This window comes from Notolepis coatsorum, assembly GCF_963971535.1.
Source record: "Notolepis coatsorum genome assembly, contig: SUPER_10_unloc_2, whole genome shotgun sequence".
In the NCBI taxonomy this organism is placed as follows: domain Eukaryota; kingdom Metazoa; phylum Chordata; class Actinopteri; order Aulopiformes; family Paralepididae; genus Notolepis; species Notolepis coatsorum.
Genome location: NW_028174871.1, coordinates 1204220 through 1211719, shown reverse-complemented (window position 1 = coordinate 1211719; position 7500 = coordinate 1204220). Strand labels below are relative to the sequence as shown.

The window sequence follows — 7500 nt, the reverse complement described above, 5'->3', positions numbered from 1 at the left end:
CTATGAGAGCAAGGCCCGATTGGGCTGTAATTGACGTCAAATCGATCTTACCCAAAAAGGATCCCAAAAAGGATTTCCCAGTTATCGATCGCCATCTGGTAGATCCATATGTCCATTGGCTGATGCTATATTCCTTTACTGCATACTGAATTCAGCGTCCCAAAAACTATTCCAGGCCATCGGCTACACGCATAGCTTTAGGCTAACAGAAAAGCCCATTCATAATAAAAAAAAAACACCGGTCTGTAACAGGGAACACTGCATTATCGAGACAGCGCCCCTATGAGGATCTGGCCAGTAATGCACTTTTCCGAATTCCAAGAGTAGGGTAAATCTGCAGTGCCGCTCGGTGACATTGAGTAGGATATTACAATGGAATAAAAGCCAAAACAACCTTGCCACGTTTATATACGTGGTCGGTCGTCAAGCGGTGGATCCGAAACACGTATATATACGTGGTTGGCCCCCGAATGTGTTAAGGGAAAGCAGTTTCTTTCTTTAAGCACAACTATTTAATTACCAAGCATATCTGACCTACGTTGAAATGGTTTTTACTAACTTTAATATACTTAAAAGTCTGCACTGTGCTGCTATATTATGTAGGAAAATATACAAATATCGGATCGGGACTCTGCATCGGCAGATACTCTATATTAAATGCCTGGGGTTGAAAAGCTTGATTTGGACATCCCTAGCCATAATTGCTACCAACTAGCGATGTCCGATATTGGCATTCAAATGTAATATCGGAAATTATCGGTATCGGTTTAAATATAATTTATTTTTTATTATATATGTTTTAACCTTTTATTTACCCAGGTAAGCAAGTAAGAACAAATTCTTATTTTATGTATTGTCAAAAGTATGCATAATGTTGTGTTAAAATTCCATGACATATCGGTATCGGTTGATATCGGTATCGGAAAAATTAAGAGTTGGACAATATCGGTAAAAAAAAGCCAATAATATCGAACATCCCTATAATTACTACCAACCCAAGACTCGCCGGAGTGGCATGTGGTCGTAGGCTCCACTGGAGGGGGATGGGCTTCACTGGAGGGGGAGGGGCTTCACTGGAGGGGGAGGTGTGACTCCAGTGAGATGGAGGTGTGTCTTCACCCCCCACACCGCTCTGCCTGCCGCAGCTACAACACGGGCTCTGTGAGGGTGGAGTGAGTTAGTGATGGAAGAAGAAGAAAACGGAGGGAGGGTGATGTTGGAGAGAGGAGGGGAGGCTGCTTATTCGCTGTCGTGCTCCCCACCCACCTGTCTGCCTAACCAATCGGCTTCTCCATCCCTGTCCTGCCGCCTTTTTAAAGACGGCATTAATAAGAGCATGATGAAAAAGCTGATTTCCTTCTTCTTACGGACATTAGAAGCGTTTACTTTTCCCCTCTGTATGTAAGCAGTCCATTGACCCCCCCCCCCCCCCCCCCGCAGTCTAATCAATTCACGTCATCCCTCCATCCCTCCGTCCACGCATCCCTCCATCTTCCCTCCTCCTCCTCCTCTGCATGCTCTGTCGCCGCTCTCTGCTCTGTCCTCATCGCCTTGTGTGGCACACGCTCCGGGGCGCTGGGCGGGGGGGGCTGGGGGGGGGGGGGGGCTGGGCTGGGCTAGGGCTACTCTCGGGGCGGACCGGGGGGTTTTGAAGGGTGTGAGGGCGGGGGCTTGGGGGCTTATCGTTGATTGGGACGTGGTGATGGTGGGGAGGATTGGGGAATGTATATAACGGGGGTGTTTTGGGGGGAGGAGGGGGGGACTTCTAAAGCCAAATGACTGGGTGAGATGAGGTCGCTGTTGGTGGTGGTGGTGGTGGTGGCCAGGGTGGGGCGAGAGTGTGAGAGAGAGCGAGCGAGCGAGGGTGTGAGTGAGGTAGGTGTCGGGAGGAGAGGGCGACCGTGGTGCTGAGACTTTAATTATTATAATCACACAACTGAGCCAACATAACATTACTGTACGGTGGGCGTGTGTGTGTGTGTGTGAGAGAGTGGGGTTGTGAGAGTCGAGAGAGAAAGTGTGTGTGTGTGTGTCTGTATGCATGTTTTTAAATGCTCGTCGTGTGTATCCGTTTATATGCTCTTCTTGCATGCGTGTGCGTTGTGTGTGTATGTGTTTATATGCTCCTGTGTGTGTGTGTGTGTGTGTGTGTGTGTGTGTGTGTGTGTGTGTCCCAGGCCCACTAGCGGCGGCGCTGAGTGATATTTGGCAGCGTGGTTTCTTGGCCTGTGGTCAGACGACGGAGCGAAGCCGAGCGCTCTGCGAGGCGGCAGGCAGCTTTAAGCCAAAACCACTACAACACACTGGACAAGCGCCATCCTGCACAGAGACACACACTGATGTTATTCACGGGGCCTCCTGATTAAACGGCTTTCAGCACATTGGATTTTTATTACATTCTATGAAACGTGTTTACTTTCGGTTAAAACATTACTTAACATCGGCATTACGGCGGCACAGGGCCGGCCCTGTTGTGTTTTTGGCTGCGCCGTTTGAACCGCGAAGGGCAGTTAGCCTCCATTAGAGGGACAAAATAAAATAAATAAGGGGGGGGGGTGGGGGGGGGATAATGAAAACGACCCTCTGTGTGGCGCTGCCGCCAGCCGCCGCTCTCGGCGCACTTTGGGGGCAGAAAGGGCGGCCATGCCGGAAGACACACACACACACACACACACACACACACACACACACACACACACACACACACACACACACACACACACACACACACTATGGCCTGCATGCTTCTAAAGGGGGAGTTCACAAAATTAAAAAAACATAATAATAATTTCGGTGTGTGACTTGCCGAGGTTTGGAGTTCTCAGCCGTAGAGAGATGTCTGCCGTCACGCCCGACACGGTGGAGCGAAATAGTCATTATTTTGTTAGCACTCGAACCGCCAAATTTATTTTTGGGGAATTTGAAGCTTCGGGGGCCGAGATTCGATTTTAATTCGAAGCTTCGAGATTAAAAAAATATATATACTTTTTTTATTATTATTATTTTAAATGTTTGTTGTTGTTGTTGTTGTTGTTGTTGTTGTTGTTGTTGTTGTTGTTGTTGTTGTGGGACTTGTACAGCCACTTTGTTCAACTTTGTCAGTGCTGTAAAGTTTAAACCTTTTTAAATCTTAGACAAACGAGACACTTTGCTTTCATGAAATATTGTAAGCTGTCATTTGAGGCTTTATAAAAGCAGCACAATGAACACAAATCTGTCAAGTGCCGAGTCCGACCTCGTCTTAAATAACAAACAGCATTGCTTGTTGTAGTTCACAAAGAGAGGCAGAGTTGATTTTGCACACAAAAAATATATATAATTTTTTTTTCTTTTTTAATATATTCAAATTTTATTTTCATATTCGAATCCCATGCCCATCGAACGAAGTATTTAAGACAGCCCTAACATTATCACAGCAGCATCGTTTTTTTTTAGAAATCATGGAACGGTCACTCGATATGATCCACGGCAACCTATAAGATAAAGATATTACTTTATTGATCCCCATGTGGGAAATTTGGGCGTCATAGCAGCACGGGGGAGGGGAGGTATGGGCAGGGTAATGGTGGAGAAAGACATAAATATAGGCAATGAAATTTGATCTGAATATAAAAATATGAGGCAAAGATAAACGGTGTGTATTAAACAATATGATCAACTCTGAATATAGAAATATGACGGAGAAACAAACGGTGTAAACATGTTGGGTGCAGATGAGGGGGTCTCTCGGCTGTGAAGCGATTAATTGAGAACTTTATTCGCTGCCAGTAATTTACAAAAGAAGTTTGTATGTAGTTCAGAAAGTGGGGAGAGCGGGAGGACATTTGATTTTAATAAACATCAAGTTTGCACCGACCACTCGGAAGCAGATGTGTCCTTCAGTGACGGGAATACAAATGTGGAATTCTCTCTAAAGGGATGTAAAAATATTTATCTATAATTTTTTTTTTTATAAGATGAAAATAATTAGACGATATGAAGACTACGAAAAGGATTGGACTCTGGAGTTATCTTTTGCTTATCTTTTGCTTTTCTACATTTGTTGCTCGTTTTTGTTCTAGTTGTTTTGTTTTGTGTTTAAATTTGCACTTTAGTGCAAGGAATGGTTGTATGCGCTGTTCATTTGTTGCTTGTTTTTGTTCTACCGTAATTTTCGGACTATAAGCCATGCCTTTTCCCCCCATTTTTCGACCCTGCGGCTTATATAACGGTGCGGCTTATATGTGACTCGACGTGACCAAACCCGAAAATGTAAAAATCGAAATATTGCTTTTTTGACTGCATTGAAATGTTATTTATCTGTTCCCTTATTTGCTAAACTTAATACAACTTGTAAATGAGTTAATTCTTGTTATTTGTCCGACAGTATTGTGTCCCAATGCTAATTACATATGGTAATTAAACATTAAAACACCTGCGGCTTATAGTCCAGTGCGGCTTATATATGTACACATCATTCAATTTAGCTGCTGCGGCTTATAGTCAGGTGCGGCTTATAGTGCGAAAAGTACGGTAGTTGTTTTGGATTTGTTTAAATTAGCACTTTAGTGCAAGGAATGGTTGTATCATGCGCCAACCATCAAATTTACTTTATTTAATCGGATAGGGGGGCAGGTATTGATAAGAATTTATTCTTCTTCCTGCTCCTTTTCGCTTATGGGTGTATTTGATTATAATAACTAAATGAATGATAGGAATTTGTCTGTAATACACGACTACCACGTGCGAAAAAAAATAAAATGAACTATCGCGGTGGACGACGCACTCATCATTCACAGTGAAGCCGCTCACAGCGGTGGGCTGTGGACTTGGGGGAGTAGACCCGTATCGTTTTGTCATCGCGAGTGACGGCGGACATCTCTTATAACGGCTTTAAAGAACTCCCAAACCGTGGCAAGTCGAGACAAAAGATATCCGGATTGGATAGCACAGCGCTCGGCGGGGAGAGGAGAGGAGAAAAATATGTGTTTTTGTATTTTGGGTGAACTTCCCCTTTTTTTAATGCGATCTGCGTTTGTCAGCGTGAAGCGAAATAAAAACGCGTTCAAAACTTTGAGTTACTACTATTGAGCAAACGTCATATCTTTAAGCTCCCCACTTACAATATGGTGTTTTATTTAACCTTGGCCACGAGATTTACTGGTTCCCAGATTAAACAAGCGTCAAAGAATAGCACATGGGACAGTGCCCGCTCGTAAACTGGTGTGTGTGTGAAAGTGAGACGAGGAGAGGGAGGGGGCAGAGAGTATGGTTTCCCTCTCTCCCCCCTCTTCAACCCTCCTGCTCTCTCCTCCCTCCTCTCCTCTCTGCTCTCATCCTCGCCTCCTCTCCGCTCTGCTCTCTCTCCTCCCTCCTCTCCTCTGCTCTCTCTCCTCCCTCCTCTCCTCTCTGCTCTCTCTCCTCCCTCCTCTCCTCTCTGCTCTCTCTCCTCCCTCCTCTCCTCTCTGCTCTCTCTCCTCCCTCCTCTCCTCTCTGCTCTCTCTCCTCTCCTCTCCTCTGCTCTCTCTTCCCTCCTCTCTGCTCTCTCCTCTCTGCTCTCTCCCCCTCCTCTCCTCTCTCTCCTCCTCCTCTCCTCTCTGCTCTCCCCCCCTCTCCTCCTCTCTGCTCTCTCCCCACCCTCCCCTCCTCTCGTGCTTTCTCTCCCTCCTTTTCTCTGTGCCTGCTCTCTCCTTCTCTCTGCTCTCTCCCCTCCTCTCCTCTCCTCTCCTCTCTGCTCTCCCCCCTCTCTCCTCTGCTCTCTCCCACCCTCCTCTCTGCTCTCTCCCCTCCTCTCCTCTCCTCTCCTCTCTGCTCTCTCCCCACCCTCCTCTCCTCTCTGCTCTCTCCCCACCCTCCCCTCCTCTCGGCTCTCTCCCCACCTCCCCTCTCTGCTCTCTCCCACCCTCCCCTCCTCTCTGCTCTCTCCCCACCCTCCCCTCCTCTCTGCTCTCCCCACCCTCCCCTCCTCTCTGCTTTCTCTCCCTCCTTTTCTCTGTGCCTGCTCTCTCCTCCTCTGCTCTCTCCCCTCCTCTCCTCTCCTCTCCTCTCTGCTCTCTCTCCCCCTCCTCTCTCTCTGCTTTCTCTCCCTCCTTTTCTCTGTGCCTGCTCTCTCCTCCTCTCTGCTCTCTCCCCCTCCTCTCTCTCCTCTCCTCTCTGCTCTCTCTCCCCTCCCCTCCTCTCTGCTCTCTCTCCCCCTCCTCCTCTCTGCTCTCTCCCCCTCCTCTCTCTCCTCTCCTCTCTGCTCTCTCTCTCCCCCTCCTCTCCTCTCTGCTCTCTCTCCCCCTCCTCTCCTCTCTGCTCTCTCTTCCCTCCTCTCTGCTCTCTCCTCTCTGCTCTCTCTCCCCCTCCTCTCCTCTCTGCTCTCTCTTCCCTCCTCTCTGCTCTCTCCTCTCTGCTCTCTCCCCCCTCTCCTCTTCCTCTCTGCTTCTCCCCCCCTCCCCTCTCTGCTTTCTCTCCCTCCTTTTCTCTGTGCCTGCTCTCTCCTCCTCTGCTCTCTCCTCTCCTCTCCTCTCCTCTCTCTCTTTCCTCCTCTCCTTCTCTCTCCTCTCGCACTCTCTCCCCCTCCTCTCTCTCTCTCTCTCTCTCTCTCCCCTCCTCTCCTCTCTCTCTCCCCCTCCTCTCCTCTCTGCTCTCTCTCCCCCTCCTCTCTCTCTCTCTCTCTCTCCTCTCCCTCCTCTCCTCTCTCTCTCCCCCTCCTTTCCTCTCTGCTCTCTCCTCCTCTCTGCTCTCTCCTCTCCCCCTCCTCTTTGCTCTCTCTCCCCCTCCTCTCTGCTCTCTCTCTCCCCCTCCTCTCTGCTTTCTCTCCCTCCCCTTCTCTGTGCCTGCTCTCTCCTCTCTGCTCTCTCTCCTCCTCTCCTCTCTGCTCTCCCTCCCCTCCTCTCCTCTCTGCTCTCTCTCTCCCCCTCCTCTCTGCTTTCTCTCCCTCCCCTCCTTTCCTCTCTGCTCTCTCTCCCTCCCCTTCTCTGTCCCTGCTCTCTCTCTCTCTCTCTCCTCTCTCTCTCTCTCTCTCTCTCTCTCTCTCTCTCTCTCTCCCCTCTACTCTCTTCTCTCTCCTTCCTCTCCTCTGTTCCTGCTCTCTCCCTCCCCTTCTCTGTCCCTGCTCTCTCTCTCCCCTCTACTCTCTTCTCTCTCCTTCCTCTCCTCTGTTCCTGCTCTCTCCCTCCCCTTCTCTGTCCCTGCTCTCTCTCTCCCCTCTACTCTCTTCTCTCTCCTTCCTCTCCTCTGTTCCTGCTCTCTCTCTCTCTCCCCTCTACTCTCTTCTCTCTCCTTCCTCTCCTCTGTTCCTGCTCTCTCTCTCTCTCCCCTCTACTCTCTTCTCTCTCCTTCCTTTCCTCTCTCCCTGCTCTCTCTCCCCCCTCCTCTCCTCTCTTCCCTCTCCTCTCTCCCTGCTTTCTCCCCCTTTTCTCGTCTGCCCCTGCTCTCTCCCTCTCTTCTCTCTTGCCCTCCTTTCCTCTGTCCCTGCTCTCTCTCCCATCCCCCCTCTCTTCTCTCTCCCCCTCCTCTCCTCTGTCCCTGCTCTCT

At 49.0% G+C, this 7500-nt stretch overlaps 1 protein-coding gene across 1 annotated transcript in view; it reads left to right on the top strand.

Annotated features, from left to right (window-relative positions):
• The window catches only part of slc38a10 (solute carrier family 38 member 10), a gene marked incomplete at its 5' end in the record, with an annotated part of 68190 nt that overhangs the window by 13301 nt on the left and 47389 nt on the right, over positions 1 to 7500 (top strand).